The 20,925-nt window shown below is 43.9% G+C and overlaps 1 protein-coding gene across 6 annotated transcripts in view; it reads right to left on the reverse strand.

Annotated features, from left to right (window-relative positions):
• Positions 1 to 18,172, reverse strand: part of tbc1d24 (TBC1 domain family, member 24) — a 71,358-nt gene extending 53,186 nt beyond the window's left edge. For 2 of the 6 annotated variants that reach the window (XM_070900844.1, XM_070900849.1), the window contains exons 1-2: positions 18,134 to 18,158; positions 16,818 to 16,885 (exon numbers count right to left, since the gene is read on the reverse strand). The gene's annotated coding sequence lies outside the window, so the exon portion shown is untranslated. The other 4 variants (XM_070900845.1, XM_070900846.1, XM_070900848.1 and 1 more) reach the window with 4 other exon arrangements.
• Between the last annotated feature and the right edge of the window lie 2,753 nt (positions 18,173 to 20,925).

Genomic DNA, 20,925 nt, shown 5'->3' on the forward strand with positions numbered 1-20,925 from the left:
TGACTGTTGAGGAAGTCGTCGAGAACGGTTCTGGAGGCAATTATTGGGTTTCCTTTGCTGTCTTGAGAGGAAACATAGGTCTGGGCTATACTCTCTCTGCCACCTTGATGAATAGAACGCACCTCGATCTTTGGCGTCAAAAAGGAGGAATTTATTTTCCAGTGAAGCCCACTGTACAATTGCTTCTCCATTATAGTTGACTTCTGCATAGCCCTGCATTGTGTGGGGGCTACAAAAGTCTCAGAGATGGATGGATATTGACTAGGAGTGTGTGGTGGTCAGGCCACTGCACAAGTGGTGGTTTGTAGACATTGGTGATTGTTATAGCTCTCCTTCGCATATTGCTGTAGTGAAAACTCTGACAATATTGGTATGCTCAAGTTCAATACAGCCTTTGATGCCTTGTTTAACATAGCATGCCATGCCATATTTGAGATGGTTATTGAAAGTGATTAGGTCAAAACATGTGATCCGTCCTCGTGTCAAACTGGTGGGTGTGTGTTTCATGAAGCACCAGAACATCGCGCTGTAACCTCAGTAACCTTTTGAGGTATTCACGTTTTGAACAAGAGATGCCTTCGACGTTAAGTTGGCATATTCGAATGGCTGGGCCTACATGTAGTTTTCTTTGGAAGGACCATTCGATTTGCTTAGTTTGCTACGTTCACCGGGAGTAACAAGTTCGGTGTCCTGTGAGACGACATTAGTTGTGATCGAAGAGCTAAGATCACGTAACAGGGTGGGCCGCGAGAAGGCTGTCATCGTCATATTAATGTCTTAATGCTCCTGTCTATTACTTGACTGTGATGATCTATTAGATCATTTCACTTGTGATTCTGCTGCATGTTCTCCCTTCCTTTTTTGACCATAATACGCCTGCCTCATTTTTCAGTTCTGAAGGGTCCTCACCCAAAACATTAACTTCATCTGCTCCCTCCAGATGTTGACAGATGTGCTGAGTGCTTCCAACATTTTTGTTATTGTCTCATATTTTTCAGCCTCGACTCATGACCAAATGGCTTTCCAGAAGCAATAATGCTGCCAAACATCACCCAGTTACTTGACTCAAATGTAAAACCATAGTTTTGAAGGATACACCACTGTTGTGCTGAGATACCAATCAGCAAGAACACAGCATCAAAACACATTCGTAGTTTAAAACTGCGCATTTCCACACTCGCTTTCACTGGCAATTTCAGACAGACCGGCTATGATTTATAAACAAGTCAAAAAATGCTGGATTACTGCAATACAGCATCACTTGCTCATTGGGCCATAATGCAAATACCTTACTGCATCATACGGAGGTTCTGACCTTGGGTAAATTGGTTGTACTACAACCTCGCATGTGACTAATCTAGCTCGTAAAACCAATTACAATGCAATATGGTGCTTTTTAACACACAAAAGTCAACTCTCCAGATAATACAGGCTGAATATTAAACAAAGGCATTAGAAATAAAGAACTGCAATGGGAACATATGGATGTATACAGTACAACTATAAAATGTCAGCTAGCTAAGGGTAGCTAGGCCCGATTAAGTTACTCAGCAAGATCACTGGCTGATTAATTCCTGGAAACAGGCCAGGAAGGAATGCCAAACAAATCCACATTGCTTGAAATTATACTCCTCTTCCAAGGAAAATATGATTACACTGCAAGAATGGCAGCTGTTCGCAGAAACGTTTGACATACCATACCCTATGGCTGCTTCTCAAAGGAGGATACTGCAGCACAAGTTAGGAAAAAAATTGAAGCGCAGTTTTATTTAATTATTTTACATTTGCAAAACCCTAATTGTGGTTGGCATGGCAATGAATAGGATCAGAGGTCATTGATGCTCCTAGTGACATTAGGATGGCCAATCAGCTTTGTGGGGTGTACTATTTTGCACAGATTGGTAATTGGGGCAATTGATTAGAGTCCAGTTCTCCCCTTCCCAGTGGGGGCTGAGAGTGACACCTTTACCAGCACATTATATTTGCACTATTAAGTCAGTCATTGTTGTAGGCATTGTACTTGCCCGCAATCACAGCAGATATCATTGGTGATTTTAATTCTAGGCAGCCCTGAAGCCTGAGAGAGAAGCTGGAATGAAGGGACTTGAGCTGAGGTGTGGGCACAGAGAAGATGTGTTAATACAGAATGTTATGAAACAAGTGCATGTAATGCAACCTGGAGCATGTTTGTAAAGTAACAGTGCTACTTCAGTTATCTGATTAATTCATGCTTATTTTTTTTTTTAAATGGTGTTCAGTACATAGTGTATTTGCTCAAACTTCCTCAGTGTCCCAGCTTCTTGACCAAATGTTTAACCAATCTGATTTTCAAGTATAAAATAACTGCAGCAATTACAAAACAGAAACAGACCCTATCAGCTCATGTTGGTGTTTATCCTATGTGCCTGCCTTGTTCCTGTATCCCTTCATTCCCCTTTCTTGCAACCATCTAACAGTTTCTGCTTCAATCACTAACTTCATTTATACATTCTGCAGCCCTGTGTAGAACAAAATGCATCTCCTGCTCTGTCCTGAATATCTTTTATCTGTATGCTCTAATTCTACACCCCTCAATCACTGGAAACAGTCTACTCTGTTCCATCGCTTCATAATTTTAAATATCGCTGTCAAATCACCCCTTAATCTTCTTTGTTCTAACAAAAACAGACAATTTTTCACGCCTTTTTTCATATTTCTATTTTCTCTCACCAGACAGCATCCGGGTGAATCTGCGTTGTAACCTCACTATTGCCTCAATATCCTTCCTATAGCATGGTGCCCAAAACTGTACACAGCATTCTAACTGTGGTCTTACTAAGGTTTTACACCGTTACATCTCTACTTTTAGATTCTATGCTTATTGCCATAAAACCCAGAGGATATAATTGAAAAACTATAAACAGGAATCTGAAATAAAAACATAATCTGCGAGAATTGAGCAGATCAGTCAACTGAAAAAGATGGGTTTGATGCATCAGGTGGGACCCTTCTTTGAAACTCAGCAAGCAGACGTTGGGAAACAGTCACCGTTAAAATATAGAGTGAAACATTAAACCGACCATCCTCCTTTTCAGATGCCGTCTGCCCTGTTGTGCAATCCCGGCAATGTTTTTATTTGTGTAGTCCACGTGCTGGAGAGTTGATAGAACAGTGTTTCACAGTATCAGAACAGTAGGTAGGATACTATACTGTCTTTGCACTATAAATACTGCATTAACCCATCCTCTCCCCAACCTAACAGAACCATATATTGTTGTACCAGTGCACTACACTGCAGTGATACAATGTAAACTGGTGTCCACAATTCACCAGTCAGGAACATAGGAACTAGAGTAGGCTATTCAGCCCCTTGAGCTTGTTCCACAATTTACTGAGATCATGGCTGATCTGTATCTTAACTTCATCCACCTGCCTTGGTTAGCAAAAATCCATCAATCTGACATTTAAAATTATTGAGGTAGCCCCTACTGCTTTTTGTGGAGAGTTCCACATTTGCACCATCCTTCGTGTGAAGAAGAGTTTCCTAACTTCTCTCCTGAATAATGTTTCTCTCTATCTACTCTATCAATTCCTTTCAAAATCCTAAAAACCTCAATAAAATTGCCTCTCAACCTTCTATATTCTAGGAAATACAAGCCTCGTTTATGTAATCTTTCCTCATAATCTAACCCTTGGACCCCTGGTAACATTCTGGTGAATCTACACTGAACTCCTTCCAAGGCCAATATATCCATTCTAAGGTGTGGTGTCCAGAACTGTACACAGTACACCCAGAGCTTTGTATAGCTGTCGCAAAACCTCTTCCCTTTATATTCTAGACCTTTAGTTATAAAGACCAATAATCCATTGGCCTGTGATTATTTTTTGTACCTGATTACTACATTTTAGTGATCTGTATACATGGACTCCTAAATCTCCACAGTTCCTAGCTTTTCACCATTTAAAAAATACTCTGAACTATTTTGGTCCAAAATAGATGATCTCATACATACCGGTGTTGAAATCCATCTGCCACAGTTTTGCTCACTCAATCCATCAATGTCTTTGTAATTTCATTCTCCCATCCACACTACTTATTATGACACCAATCTTTGTGTCATCAGAAAACTTGGATATATGGCTCTTTATTGTGTTATCCAAGTCATTAATAGTGAATCGTTGAGGCCGCAGCACAGATCCTCGTGGGACACCCCTAATCACTGCATAGAATCATAAAATGGCTGCAGCCCGTCGAGCCAGTGCCGGCTCTCAGCTAGTCCCACTCCCCTGCCCTTTTCCCTTCAGATACTTATCCAACTCTCTTTTGAAAGACAAGATTGAGTCTGCCTCCATCACCCTTTCAGGCAGTGCATTCCAGATCTTAACCACTTGCTGCAAATAAAAGTTTGTCTTACATCACCTTTGGTTCTTTGGCCAATTACCTTAGATCTGTCTCCTCTGGTTCTCGACCCTTCCGCCATTGGGAACAGTTTCTCTCTATCTACTCTGTCCAGACCCCTCATGATTTTGAACATCTCGATCAAATCTCCTCTCAATCTTCTCTGCACCAAGGAGAACAACCCCAGCTTCTCCAGTCCATCAACATTACTGAAGTCCCTCATTCCTGGAATCATTCCTGCACCTTCTCTAGGGCCTTCACATCCTTCCTAAAGTGTGATGCTCAGAATTGGACACAGTACTCCAGTTGGGGCCGAACCAGTGTTTTATACAGGTTCATCATAATTTCCACACGTTTATACTCTGTACACCTCTATTTATGAAGCCCAGAATCCTGAAAGCCTTTTTAAACTGCTTTCTCATCCACATTCAACAATGCTTGCACACATACCCCCAGGACTCTGTTCATGCACCTCCTTCAGGATTGTACCATTTAGTTTAGATGTCTTCTCCTCATTCTATCAAAATGTATCACTTCACACTTTTCTGCGTGTCTGCCCATTCCACCAGCCTGTCTCTGTCTTCCTTAAGTCTATCACTCTCCACCTCACTGTTACTATACTTCCAAGTTTTGTGTCATCTACAAATTTTGAAATTGTGCCCAGGACACCCACATCCAAGTCATTAATACACATCAATAAAGGCAGTGGTCCAAGAACCGACCCCTGGGGAACACCACTGTATACTTTCCTCCAGTCCGAAAATCAACCGTTCACCACTACTGTTTCCTGTCACTTAGCCAATTCCGTATCCATGTTGCCACTGTCCCTTTTATTCCATGGGCTTCAACTTTGCTGGCAAGCCTATTATGTGGCACTTTGTTTAATGCCTTTTGGAAATCCATGTACACTACATCAACCGCATTACTCTCATCAAAAAATTCAATCAAATTGGTTAAACATGATTTAGAAACATAGAAAATAGGTGCAGGAGTAGGCCATTCGGCCCTTCGAGCCTGCACCACTATTCAATAAGATCATGGCTGATCATTCCCTCAGCACCCCTTTCCTGCTTTCTCTCCATACCCCTTGATCCCCTTAGCCGTAAGGGCCATTTCTAACTCCCTCTTGAATATATCCAATGAACTGGCATCAACAGCTTTCTGCGGTAGGGAATTCCACAGGTTAGCAACTCTCTTGAGTGAAGAAGTTTCTCCTCATCTCAGTCCGAAATGGCCTACCCCTTATCCTAAGACTGTGTCCCCTGGTTCTGGACTTCCCCAACATTGGGAACATTCTACCCGCATCTAACCTGCCCCATCCCGTCAGAATCATATATGTTTTTATAAGATGCCCTCTCATCCTTCTAAACTCCAATGTATAAAGGCCCAGTTGATCCAGTCTCTCCTCATATGTCAGTCCAGCCATCCCGGGAATCAGTCTGGTGAACCTTCGCTGCACTCCCTCAATAGCAAGAACGTCCTTCCTCAGATTAGGAGACCAAAACTGAACACAATATTCCAGGTGAGGCCTCACCAAGGCCCTGTACAACTGTAGTAAGACCTCCCTGCTCCTATACTCAAATACCCTAGCTATGAAGGCCAACATACCATTTGCCTTCTTCACCGCTTGCTGTACCTGCATGCCAACTTTCAGTGACTGATGAACCATGACACCCAGGTCTCGTTGCACCTCCCCTTTTCCTAATCTGCCACCATTCAGATAATATTCTGTCTTCGCATTTTTGCCACCAAAGTGGATAACCTCACATTTATCCATATTATACTGCATCTGCCATGCATTTGCCCACTCACCTAACCTGTCCACCCTCTTAGCATCCCCTCACAGCTCACCGCCACCCAGTTTAGTGTCATATGCAAACTTGGAGATATTACACTCAATTCCTTCATCCAAATCATTGATGTATATTGTAAAAAGCTGGGGTCCCAGCACTGAACCCTGCGACACTCCACTAGTCACTGCCTGCCATTCTGAAAAGGACCCGTTTATCCCGACTCTCTGCGTCCTGTCTGCCAACCAGTTCTCTATCCACGTCAGTATATTACCCCCAATACCATGTGCTTTGATTTTGCACACCAATCTCGTGTGTGGGACCTTGTCAAAAGCCTTTTGAAAGTCCAAATACACCACATCCACTGGTTGTCCCTTGTCCACTCTGCTAGTTACATCTTCAAAAAATTCCAGAAGATTTGTCAAGCATGATTTCCCCTTCATAAATCTATGCTGACTTGGACCGATCCTGTCACTGCTTTCCAAATGCGCTGCTATTTCATCCTTAATAATTGATTCCAACATTTTCCCCACCACTGATGTCAGGCTAACCAGTCTATAATTACTCGCTTTCTCTCTCCCTCCCTTTTTAAAAAGTGGTGTTACATTAGCTACCCTCCTGTCCATAGGATCTGATCCAGAGTCAATAGACTGTTGGAAAACGATCACCAATGCATCCACTATTTCTAGGGCCACTTCCTTAAGTACTCTGGGATGCAGACTATCAGGCCCTGGGGATTTATCAGCCTTCAATCCCATCAATTTCCCCAACACAATTTCCTGACTAATAAGGATATCCTTCAGTTCCTCCTTCTCACTAAACCCTCGGTCCCCTAGTACTTCCGGAAGGTTATTTGTGTCTTCCTTTGTGAAGACAGAATCAAAGTATTTGTTCAATTGGTCTGCCATTTCTTTGTTCCCCATTATAAATTCACCTGAATCCGACTGCAAGGGACCCAAGTTTGTCTTCACTAATCTTTTTCTCTTCACATATCATTTTGCAGTCAGTTTTTATGTTCCCGGCAAGCTTTTTCTCATACACTATTTCCCCCGCTTAATTAAACCCTTTGTCCTCCTCTGCTGAAATCTAAATTTCTCCCAGTCCTCAGGTTTGCTGCTATTTCTGGCCAACTTATAGGCCTCTTCCTTGGATTTAACTATCCTTAATTTCCCTTGTGAGCCACGGTTGAGCCACCTTCCCCGTTTCATTTTTACTCCGGGCGGGGATGTACAATTGCTGAAGTTCATCCATGTGATCTTTAAATGTTTGCCATTGCTTATCCACCGTCAACCCTTTAAGTATACTTTGCCAGTCTATTCTAGCCAATTCACGCCTCAAACCATCAAAGTTACCTTTCCTTAAGTTCAGGACCCTAGTTTCTGAATTAACTGTGTCACTCTCCATCTTAATAAAGAATTCTACCAGGTTATGGTGACTCTTCCCCAAGGGGCCTCACACAAGATTACTAATTAGTCCTTTCTCATTACACATCACCCAGTCTAGGATGGCCAGCTCCCTAGTTGGTTCCTCGACATATTGGTCTAGAAAACCATCCCTAATACACTCCAGGAAATCCTCCTCCACCGCATTGCTACCACAGTTTGGTTAGCCCAATCAATATGTAGATTAAAGTCACCCATGATGACTGCTGTACCTTTATTGTATGCATCCCTAATTTCTTGTTTGATGCTGTCCCCAACCTCACTACTATTGTTTGGTGGTCTGTACACAACTCCCACTAGCGTTTTCTGCTCCTTGGTATTCCGTAGCTCTGCCCATACCGATTCCACATCATCCAAGCAGTCTTTTCTTACTATTGCATTAATTTCCTCTTTAACCAGCAATGCCACCCTGCCTCCTTTTCCTTTCTGTCTATCCTTCCTAAATGTTGAATACCCCTGGATGTTGAGTTCCAAGCCTTGGTCACCCTGGAGCCATGTCTCCGTGATGCCAATTACATCATACCCGTTAACTGCTATCTGCGCAGTTAATTCGTCCACTTTATTCCGAATACTCCTTGCATTGAGACACAGAGCCTTCAGGCTTGTCCTTCTAACACACTTTGCCCCTTTAGAATTTTGCTGTAATGTGGCCCTTTTAGCTTTAGGTTTCTCTGCCCTCCACTTTTCCTTTTCTTCTTTCTATCTTTTGCTTCTGCCCCCATTCTACTTCCCTCTGTCTCCCTGCATAGATTCCCACCCCCCTGTCATATTAGTTTAACTCCTCCACAACAGCACTAGCAAACACTCCCGCTAGGACATTGGTTCCGGTCCTGGCCAGGTGCAGACCGTCCGGTTTGTACTGGTCCCACCTCCCCCAGAACCGGTTCCAATGTCGCAGGAATTTGAATCCCTCCCTTCTGCACCACTCCTCAAGCCACGTATTCATCTGAGCTATACTGCGATTCCTACTCTGACTAGCACGTGGCACTGGTAGCAATCCTGAGATTACTACTTTTGAGGTCCTATTTTTTAAATTTAGCTCCTAGCCCCCTAAATTCGTCTTGTAGGACCTCATCCCGTTTTTTTACCGATATCGTTGGTACCTATATGCACCACGACAACTGGCTGTTCACCCTCCCTTTTCAGAATGCCCTGCACCCGCTCCTTTGCCTTTAACAAATCCATGCTGGCTTTCCTTAATTAATCCACACCTATCCAAGAGACTTAATTTTGTCCTTGATTACTGTTTCTAAAAGGTTCTCTTACACCCTTTTTTAAACAATGGTGTAACTTCTTTCCAATTGGACTACAAACCTATTATCCCCACTTGTCTCAGTCTTCTACTGCCAAATCAATCTCCTAACCAGGTCAATAATTTGCCTTCCATTCCATGAGCTTTAATTTTAGTTAACAGTCTCTGGAACCTTATCGAATACTTTCTGGAAGTCCATATAAACACATCCATACATATTCCCCTGTCTACTACTTTACCTACTTCCTCAAAAAGTCTAATCATGTTAGCTATACCTGACCTACTCTTTATAAATCCATGATGGCTCCCTTTAACCAGCTCAAATTTCTCTTAAGTGCTCAGTCACTCTGACCTTAATTACAGATTCCAATAACTTCCCCACAACAGATGTTAGGCTAGCAAGTCTATAATTTCCTGGTATTGCTCTCTCACCTTTCTTAAATAATGGCGTTACAGGGTATTCTTTCTTGGGTGGGGGGCATATTGATGCGTAGGATGATCTCACCACCCCACTTTTCCGATGGGAGTAAAATGCTACGAAAGAATCAAAGTGCATCGTCCTTCCACAATGATACAGCAGTAGCAACACGGCACCCACTCCCCAACCCCCCACCTAGAAAATGCTAAATTAAGGGAGATTTAGCATCACAGGCATCAGTCCACATGATACAAATCTCAGGATTTAAAAAAAAATTGGAACCAGAATGTGTGCCGTAACTGTATGAGCACTTACTTTTCACCCACATCTAGCAAAAATGTGTTTAAACAAGCAGAATGCCTACAGTGCCGGTCACACGTGACTGGGACAAAAAGCAAGGACCTTGAGCAATGGGCCAATTCCAACTTCTCTGAAAATAAAGCGCAGATCTTTTATCATGCTTTGACATACTGCAATCGGATGCACTGTGAATTTATGGCTTCAGTTAGAACAGGCAGGTCTTACTAAAAGAGTTGCCCCAGGAATTAAACATTAATCGCCAGAGCAATTGTTGCAAGCAATCTGGGAGAACCATCACAGGGGTATTTTTTTTTCATTTTCTTTGAACACTTTCATTTATTAGTTATAAAAATATTGAAGATGGGAAAAAAGGCCGTTTTACTGGGTTGGGGGAGGGAGGTCATGTGATGAAACCTCCAGAAATAACTTCAGCATTAGCAACCTCACTTACCAAATGAGACTTCTATTGCAAAGACAATGGGCTCAATTTTCCCCAGTGATTTGTGCCGTTTTTTGGCACACGACGCTTTTTTTGGTCTAAATTAAAAAATCCAAGTTGCTCCAAAGATTGTGCGCCAGCGTAACTCAGTTAGTTACAATTTTTTTTTGCATCAGTTTTTCACAATTATTCAAGTTTGGCCAAGTTACATTTCTCCTAGGATGGCGTATGTGACCACTCCCAGAAAACCACCTGGGCATTTAAGAAAAAGCAGCGCACATTAAAAAAAAAAAAATCGGCGAAGGACGCCATTGTTTTTAGGCAAAGTTTTGGAGGGAGTCAAGAACACATAAATATGCATCATCAAGCTTAAATTTTTCCAACCAGAAAATGGAAGTTTTATGCAATTCTTTAAGTTTGGATTTTTTTTTATATAAAAGTGCCACGCCACCACCAAACTTCTGCAAACCGGGCTCGAGGATCGGAGCGCGGCCGACAGAATCAGTCCCTTGCCCGGACACGGGCTCGGCTTGAAAAGAAGCCCAGGGGAGGCGAGGGTGTGGAAGCACATAGGATGATGAGCAGGTCTTATCCACCTCGGATATATCGAGACAGGCGTTCATACCTGCACCTGAGTAATGCAGACTGTGTGAGAAGGCTGCGATTCCGGAAAGAAGTTATAACCAAGATCTGTGAGCTAGTAAAAGCAGACCTGCAACCTAGAAGCGTCAGGAGGGCTGCTTTGTCAGTTGAAGTGAAGGTTACACAGCTGCACTTTCATTCTATGCATCTAGATCATTCCAGGCCACAACTGGGGATGTGAGCTCCATTTCTCAACATGCAACACATATCTGCATTCGGCAGAGGATATGCCTGGAGGAATGACTACATAAAATTCCCCATGCCTGCCCAGGCAATGCGTGAAAGGGCTGTGGGTTTCTCCAGGATTGCTAGTATCCCAAAGGGCTGCATTGATTGTACCCACGTCATCTTGCGAGCACCTTTGGGGGATTCCAAGATGTATAGGAACAGAAAAGGCTTCCACTCTGTTATTGTGCAACTCGTGTGTGACGACATGCATCGCATCATGTCAGTTGATGCAAGATACCCTGGGCGCACCCATGAAGCGTTCATCCTACGCGAGAGCACTATATCTGCTATGTTTCAGCAGCAGCCAGAAGGGCAGAGCTGGCTACTGGGAGACAAAGGGTACGGGCCTTGCCACCTGGCTCATGATGACCCTACATGTAACACGGACGGAAGCGGACCAGGAATACAACAGGTCACCCATTGCGACGTGCAGCATAACAGAGAGGACCATTGGCATCTTGAAACAGCATTTCCGATGCCTGGACCATTCCGGAGGCTACTTGCAATACTCCAGAGATTGTCGGTCAGTTCACTGTTGTGTGCTGCATGCTGCATAACTTAGCCATCATGAGGCAGCAGCAGCTGGTAGAAGACGACCCATCTGAGGTGAGAGTGGCGGCTGATGAGGAGGATGATGCAGATGACTAGGAGGAGGAGGAAGCCATGCAACTACCTGAACCCAGAGCACGACGGCGTAGGAGAGCGGGTCGTCATGCCCCTTTAACGATTGCGTGAGCCTTGCGCCAGCAGCTCATCGTGAGCGCTTTGTTGCCTGAAGGCTCAGCGCCAACTATTCCACATGGACCATGTTTACTGTTTAGATCTGTTCCATAATGTGTTGTGTTAATAGAATAATGGAAATGATTATTCTTTACTTCAAAAAGTTGCATTAATAATGGAATAAATAATGGAAATGATTCAGTTATAATTTAAAATATATTTTATTCAAAATTTAACATTTGTTTGTACTTGCCTTTAATAAAAAATATTCTTGTATCAAACTTTAAAGTTTTCAGTTAAGATCACTTACAAACTTTTAAACTTGTAAATTTACATAACTTACAAAAAACTTCGAATTTGAGAAGTTACAACAGTAATAGCAACAGCAAAGAAAGCCTGCACCCATCTTTCCTCCACCTTATTTTAAGACCGCCCGCTGCACTTGGTCTTCTTGACTCCACCCCTGCCCACAGGCGGTGGCGCAGTGTTTCTCGGGTTGGTGCCAAGCTTATTCTTTCGAACATCTTGGGTAATGTACACTTCTTGATTTGGGGGGGCAGGCGGTAATGTGGAAGGCCCAGCTTGGGTCACGTCAGAGGCAGGTCTGGGGATTGGAGTGGGAGTGGCAGTTGATTGTGTCAATGGGCACGGGGTCTGGGTGTGTTCCCTTATTGCAGCAGCTAACTCCGACATTCCCTCCCTCATGTGCCCTGACAGTGTCTCAACTACCTCCAACATTCCCTCCCTCATGTTCACCAACAGTGTTTCAGCTACCTGTGACATGCCCTCCCTCATGTTGAGCAACAGTGTGTCAACTACTTGCAACATTCCCTCCCTCATGTTCACCGAGTGTTTCAGCTACCTTCGACATTCCTTCCCTCATGCGTACCGACATTGTTTCAGCTACCTTCGACATTCCCTCCCTCATGTGTACCGACATTGTATCCGCTGCCTGTGACATTCTCTCCCTCACGTGCCTGGACAGTGTTCCCATTTCTCGTGAGAGTGTTGTTATTTCTCCCGATACCTCATCACCCACCCCACTGATGAGTGATCGTGTAAGGTCAATGCTCTCTGCACTCATTGCCATCATCTGAACCACATCTGTTAGATCCTGCACCTCAGGAGAGCACTGTCGAGCTCTCTTTCCCCTCCTCACCCTGGGTGTGGTTCACTGCAGCCCACTGGGACCCTCAGCCTCGGACGGTGGGGCCCTAGGTTGCCTCGCTGCACCCCGCTAGAACCTGCAGCCTCGGACTGTGGGAATCCATGGAATGTCCCACAGCAACACTCGTACCACTCAGGAAAGGGGCTGGCACCTCAATGGGCAGCATCTGCACCTCCTCCAAAGTGCGTATAACAATGGGGTCTTCATCCATCACCTGCCCCTCCCCCTCACCCCCATGCTCTTGGTCTAGAAGGTGGGATTAGAAGATGTTCTCTTCAGGCTCATCAGAGTCTGAATCTTCTTCTGCATCGGCTTCAGCCTCATAAGAATTAGCCTCAAGGTCTGCAAAATATAACAGAACAGACAAATGGTTAGCAGCAGTGGAGGGGGCAGGGTGACACGATTAGGCTCACACAGCACAGGCAGCAGGTTCATTTGAAGGACTTCGATGAATGATAGCATATTGCATCAACCGAAGCGTAACTGACAAAGACATTCCCATGAACCGAAGCATGGCTAGCCCACGCAGTAGTTAACATTTATGAAAGCCAGACCATGGAATTTGCAGGACTTACCCCTCTTCCTCGAGTGCGAGTCCAGCTTGTGCAGTAGTGGTTGCTTTTTTCCAGGCAGGACCCATCAAAGCAGCGACCCTGTCTTCCAAGTGTATCAGTGAGTGCAGATTTGCCGGGCCTCCTCCTGTTCGAGTTCTTTCGCTTTTGTTGTGTGCCACCTTCCTCTGCAAAGGTGAAAATATAACTTTTTAGAGAAATATAACATTTTCTACTGGGTGGGATATCTACAGCTGGTCACATTTACATTTGCAATGCCATTGAATAAATGGAAATATTACTTACATTAACTACTTGACCAAGATCCTGCCACTTCTTTTTGCACTGGCCTCCAGAGCTTGGGGTGGTCACCATTGCTCAGTAATCTTCTGCAAGTTGGTTCCAGTGTTTCTTCATTTCTTTTGGTGAAAGTTTTGTGTGACCTCTGCTGGTGTCCAGTTCATGCCATTTGGCCTCAATTACAGTAACCAGTGCCTCCACTTCATCCTATAACAAATTCTTGGTCCTTGAGCCGCGTTGCATTTTGTATTGCAGCTCCGATTTTTCCAATGAGAATTAAAGTTCTCACACACAACTGGCGTTTTAAGAATGGCTGAATGCAGACCGGGAGCTGTACTGGGCATGCGCGCCCATAGCAATCACGTCAAAAGCATCCTTTTTTCCCCCGCGCATGCACAGAAGGGGGGAGGCATTGTTTTTTCGCTGCAGACATTAGGCTCCACCCTCCGAAGCTACAGGACAGGCTGTGCGGCATCAATTTCAAAAATAGAATGGGGAAACTTGCTAGTTATTTTTTTTTGGAGTAGTTGGGGCCAAAAAAAACGGGGGCAACTCTGGCAATATGCCAAAAACCGACATTGGGGAAAATTGAGCCCATTTTATGTCTCTGCTAAAAAGGATGGGGTGCATTCTAAAACAATGCAGGCTGTGCTGCAGAGCAAATAGAGTTGAGTTTATCTGGCATGGGAAATGCCTTTTGGGAAGCGGAAGGGTCAGTATTGGCATATACTTTGCAAAACAGCTGAAGAGCTTTGCACAGGAGATGTAGCTCAGTAGAAAGCATCCAAGGCAAAATAAAAATTCACATTTTAATAAATCAGCCTTAGCTGAGCCAGAAAATGACACTGAATATCTTATTCGACATGCAATTTTAAAACTAAACCAAAGGCAAATTACATTTTTTTTCCTGAATTTCCCAAACTGCATTTTATTTGAGGCTGTGAGGGATTTGAAATCTGGTATCAATAGAAAAAGTCAATTGGAACTGAGCAATGGCATATGTTGGATTTGCGCAGTCATACCCGGCTCTACACAAGCTGGTTTGGTTGTTCCTGCATAACTAACATCAAAATTTAGCATCAAGAAGGGTGCATTGCTTAGATCACCTGTATTTCATTCAAAGACACATTAAGGAAAGCACATTTCAATGGATCATACGACTTTCCTGTTAGTTTACTGGCTGAAATAGAGGATATTAAAAGGACACCTTGCACGCAGAAGGCATCACAGATCACCTAAGTGTTGGCCGGCAGAGATAGCTCGGTGTGTTACAGTAATTTGGTGTAGCTCGGTGTGTTACAGTAATTTGGTGTTGGGATTGCTAAATCTTTGTATGGTAAGGATTAGAATTAGTGTGATGTTCAACATTCTCAAATAGACAACCTGCCGACATAAAAGGACCAAGTGCAGATTATTACAGCATCAACACACTGTCATGAGCACTCAGTGACTATGACATTATATGCATAGTCAAGACTAGAGACACCTAGGGGTTGGTTCCATCACTACCAGCTTGGCTTCCACTTGGATTTTGGGAAATTAAAGACACAAGAACCCAAATGGGGTCCTGGTTTGATGGTCTGGAAAGCAGACCATAAAATGAAGTATTTACAATGCACCCACACGTCACTAATTGCCAGTGTTCACTCAACTGACAGCATTGGAATATTGGGAATCTTTCTAACCCCAATTTCATACACACACCCCTCTCCAATGTAAAACATTGCAGATGAAATATACTGTGACCCTGAGCTCCATTTACAGAAGAGAAATCATGCCAAGATTAGCAGAGGTTAGAGGAGCGCTATGCAGGACTTCCATTCTGCATGCACACTGGCCCAAGGTGCTACAGCCCAACAGCTTGATCAGATTTCAGCTTTGACAACACTGCAAATATGACAATGCAAAATGTCCATAGCACAGCTGAGTCCTAGTTACTGTGTAGCATTACAACATAGCAATTAGTGGAAAGCGTACAATTCAAACTTGCACTAAGTGTAGTTCTTGCTCAACTTTAAAGATGGAGAATAAAACCATTAAACTGCTTGCTGAAGCCAGCAAGCTGTACATGAGCAATATTCTTTTAACAATAACTTTAATTTATATAGCGCCTTTAACGCAGTAAAATGTCCCAAGGCGCTTCAAAGTGTTACAAGACAAAACAAATTTGACACCGAGCCACAAAAGAAGAAATTAAGGCAGATGACCAAAAAACTTGTTTAAAGTGGTAGGTTTTAAGGAGCGTCTTAAAGGAGGAAAGGGAGGTAGAGAGGCAGAGGGGTTTAGGGAGGATGTTCCATAGCTTAGGGCCCAAACAGCTGAAGGCACGGCCACCGATGGTTGAGCAGTTATAATAAGGGATGTTCAAGAGGCCAGAATTTGAGGAGCGCAGACATCTTATAGAATCATAGAAGTTTACAGCACGGAAGGAGGCCATTTCGGCTCAGATTCCATGCCAGCCAACAAGTGGCTATCTAGCCTAATCCCACTTTCCAGCTCTAGGTCCGTAACCTTGCAGATTACAGCACTTCAAGTGCACATCCAAGTACTTTTTAAATGTGGTGAGGGTTTCTGCCTCTACCACCCTTTCAGGCAGTGAGTTCCAGACCCCCACCACCCTCTGGGTGAAGAAATTTCCCCTCACATCTCCTCTAAACCTTCTACCAATTGTTGACCCCTCTGCTAAGGTAAATAAGCCCTTTCTATCCACTATATCTAGGACACTCATAATTTTATACACCTCCCCTCAGCCTCCTCTGTTCCAAGGAAAACAAACCTAGCCTATCCAATCTGTCCTCATAACTAACATTCTCCACTCCCAGCAACATCCTCATAAATCTCCTCTGTACTCTCTTCAGTGCAATCACATCCTTCCTGTAATGCAGTGACCAGGACTACACGCAATACTCCAGCTGTGGTCTAACCAGTGTTTTATACAGTTCAAGGATAACCCACCTGCTCTTATGTTCTATACCTTGGCTAATAAAGGCAAGCATTCCATATACCTTCTTAACCACCTGGCCTGCTACCTTCAGGGATCCATGGACATACACTCCAAGGTCCCTTTGTTCCTCGACACTTCTCAACATCATACCATTTAATGTGTATTCCCTTTCTTTGTTAGCTCTCTCCAAATGCATTACCTCACACTTCTCTGGATTAAATTCCATTTGCCACTGTTCTGCCCACCTGATTGATATCTTCCTGCAGGCCACAGCTTTCTTCTTTATCAACCATTATCTTGTGGGGTTGTGAGGCTGAAAAAGATGAGAGATAGGGAGGGGCAAGACCATGGATGATAATTTTGAAATCGAGGCATTGTTTATCCAGGAGCCAATAAACTGCTCAAAGACTGTCTAAACTATCAACTACCCTTGCAGAAGACTTAATGTTGGTCTGAAAGTTTTATTTTAGCGTTGATGAGTGGAAAGGGGGAGGAATGGAGCAAGAAATGCAACCTCGATATTCAGCACTCACAAGCATGGAAATAATCTCTGGGGTGGCTTGGGAGCTTCCTGGGAGAGCAGGGGTGGTGTTATTCAAACAAACAGAATGCCAATTCAGAAGCTGTTCACTTTATGGTTTAAAAGAAAGTGAATTCTTTGGGAAATAGTCTGCATTGGTCAGCAACACAGCCCTCGCTGGGCATGGGACAATACATTCACTTTCTCATTAAAGTGACACTTGGTACAAAACTATAAAGGAGAGAGAAATCAAAGCGCACAGCAACAATTACCTTTTTGCTTTTCATCTCCTTTACAAACACACTCAATGTTACATAAAGGATACCTGGAGTGACAAAAAAGCTGCGGCACGGATTGCAGGCTCGGATAACAACCAATACTTCGGTTTCTAAGTTACAGCGATAATGTGAACTTCAGATCATTGCAAACTTAAATGCGTGTTACCGTGCCTACTTAAATCAGAATGACCTTTCCACTGTGTTCCAAAACACCCTCAAACTGTATTAAATGACTTTTTAAACGTTGCATTCAGTTTACCTGGAACATACTTTGCAAATTATGTAACCTGTTGCAAGACCCAAAACACTACTAAAAAAAAAATCAATTCCCAAACTGAACATGCAATGAAGTGAGATTATTTTGCATTGGAAAATGTGCACAAAGCCCAATTCTAATGAATTGACAATTTACTGAGCAAAACAAGGCAGCTGTATAGCAGCCAGGCTGCAATTGTCAGTGTGCATTTGTCAATTTGCACGTAGCGCTGATGGAAAAGGTGGTCGGTGGGACCCGACTGAGCTTCCCCCAACCCGCCACTTTGCACCGAGGAGGGTCGACCGGCGCCAACTCCACTCCTGCACTGGCTGGCTCGAGCTCCGAGTCCTTGGCGCTCACGGCGAGGGGGCGGCACATCTCCTCATAACCGAAAGAGGGGATATTTACATTTAAAGGGCCGCCACAAACTGCTGGCTTAGGTTTGCCGAAAGGGCCCGGACAGCCGGGCGGTTTTCGGCGCCCATTTCCCGCCTGTCACTCACTTACCGTCCTCCTCGCTCGGTGTCCCGGTGGCGCCAACGCGCATGCGCCCTTCTGCTCCCTGTCCGCCAATGCGCAGGCGCAGGACCCCAACCACCCAACAGCAGTTGACATTCTGAATGAATTTTAAACGCTGTCCACTTCCAAATTTCAACCTCCAGCTGAAAGAAAAGCTTCCTCCATAGCGCCAGTTTTTAAAATGGACTACATCTTGATACCCTTTAGAAAAGAAGTGCAAAAGCAAAATTCTCTGCCCAGAGGGGTGTGGATGCTGAGTCTCTGAATATATTCAAGGCTGAGATAGACAGATTTTTGGACTCTGAGGGAATCAAGGGAATATGGAGATCAGGCTGGAAAGTGGAGTTGAGGTCGATGATCAGCCTACTCCTGCTCCTAAGTCTTATGTTCTTAAAATACTGCGGATGCTGGAAATTGAAAGAGAAACAAAAAATGCTGGAAATTCTCAGCGGGTCAGACAACATCTGTGGAGAGAAAAACGGAGTTAACGAGTCCGTCATCGACCTGAAACATTAACTCTTGTTTCTCTCTCCACAACCTTAGAAGTGACCTGATAAAGATCTTTAAAATTATGAATGGGTTGAACAGGGTAGATGTGGAGAGAATGGGCCCAAATTTCCACAACCCCTTTTTCCGGCGCACTCTCCCGAGATGTGCCAACTTTGTACGTTCAAAATTGCGGCAAAAAACTTACGATTCTGGCCGTTCTGCTGTGTGTCCCGGGTCCTGGCGCGGCGTTTCTCGTGAAGTGGAGGGCAGAGCTACAGCCCTGCGCCAAAAACACTGCCGGCAGCTGCACGCATGCACAGTGGAGTCTGCACACATGCGCAGTAGCATCTCGCCCTCCCAGCACGTCCTGCAGGCTGTGAGCCGGGCCCGATGCTCACCGCCACTATCTCTGGCCGAAGGGATGACCCAATGTTCGCCGCCCCTATCCCTGGCCTAAGGGACGACCCGATAATCTTCAACAGCACCTCCCGATAAAACATGGGCCAGCAGGCAGCAGTGTGGAGAGAACGTTGTATTTTGTGTGGGCACATGTCAAATCATTATGACCCAACACTGATTAAGTTTTCCCTGGATAGAAGTCCAGTCCCTCGGAGAGTAGTCCAGTCCCTTGGAGAGAAGTTAATTCCCTCAGGGGGCCGAGTTAGGAAGGTAGGACTTAAGTTTGATTTTTTAATTATTTATTTATTTATTAAATAAAACATTATTATTGATGGTTTTTATGCTTCTTTAATGTTGTTGTGAAGGTGTTTAATGCTTTGCAAGATCCTCTGTGCTTCCCCCCCGCCCCCCCCCCCGCCATCTCTGGCTACCTGCGCTGATTTCTTAACTTTCCGCAAGGGTATTCTGTGTGGCCACAAGTGGCCACATACACTGGCCTAAGTTAGTTTGGAGCAACTATTAGCTGTCCAAACTGGCTTAAATGGCCGAAACAGACATAGGTGGATGGTAATGTCCCCTTTTGAAAAAAAACCGAAACAAATAAATCCTAACCAACTCAAATTAAATGTGCAGAATGGGAATTTTTAAGATAATCCAGAAAAATCAAGTTACTCCAAAAAAAACAGAGCAACTCCTGGCCAAATTTGGGCCCATATGTTTCCACTTGTGGGAGATTCCAAAACTAGGAGCCATAAATACAAGATAGTTACAAATAAATCCCATAGGAAAATAAAGAGACATTTATTTATTAAGAGAGTGGAATGTGGAACCCACTACCCCAGGAAGTGGTTGAGGCAGAGAGTTAGGATGCTTTCAAAGGGAAACTAGACGAGTATATAAGAGAAAATGGAATAGAAAGATAGGCTGAAAGGCTGAGATGAGGAGACTCGTGTGAAGTATAAACACGAGCACAGACTAGTTGGACCAAATGGCGATCATGCTTTCAGCTGCTGAGGTCCTAAGCTCTGGAATTCCCTCCCTAAATCTCGCCGCCACTCCATTTCTCTATCCTCCTTTACGACGCTCTTAAAACCAACATTTTTGACCAAGCTTTTGGTCATTTGCTCTAGCATCTTGTATGGCTCGGTGTCAGATTTTGTTTTTTGTAACGCTCCTGATAAAACATCCCAATGTGCTATATAAATATAAGTTGTTGTTGTTGTTGTATATTCTATGTAAACCTGTGGTACCAGACTTTGGACCACTCCAAAGTGTGAGCTTTTCAGTCAAAAGCCATATACCCAAAGCCTCACCTCCCACCAATAAATGTAGTTAAAAGCAGCAAGTTGCCTTCCCCTTTTTTAATCCTAATTTTTCTCATTTGTTACTGCTGGGGTGGCCCCTCCAAGTCATTGATTTTCTTTACACGCAATGCATGGATATTGTTTAAATTGTGTAAAAGGAGACATAGACTGGACGTTGGGTGGTTCTTCTTTTCCCAGAGAGTATTGAGTCTCTGGGTTGAATTGCCGGCTGGTGTGGTGGGCATGGACGCTGTGCACGTCTTCAAAGTGTGTACTGGACTGGTTCCTGACTGAGAGGGAGATTACATCATATAGAAAATAATTGTTTTATAAATAACACTTAGTCCATGTGATCTCCCGGGCTGGTTTCAATCACCTGAAGGCAGTTGGAGAGGAATTTTCCAGAATATTTTTCCTTTATTGGCCCCGTTTTTTTAAACCTTTTTTTTTTCGCCTCGCCCAAGAGATTAACGGGCCAAAATTGCCCTCCGCCCCAAGCGGGGTGCACTTACCGATTTAAAAATGTATTTCTCCGCTGGAATCCATGAGATTTGAGCGATATTGAGGTCTTTGGTTTTTTTTGGTGTC

Source organism: Pristiophorus japonicus, chromosome 15 (assembly GCF_044704955.1).
Source record: "Pristiophorus japonicus isolate sPriJap1 chromosome 15, sPriJap1.hap1, whole genome shotgun sequence".
NCBI lineage: Eukaryota > Metazoa > Chordata > Chondrichthyes > Pristiophoridae > Pristiophorus > Pristiophorus japonicus.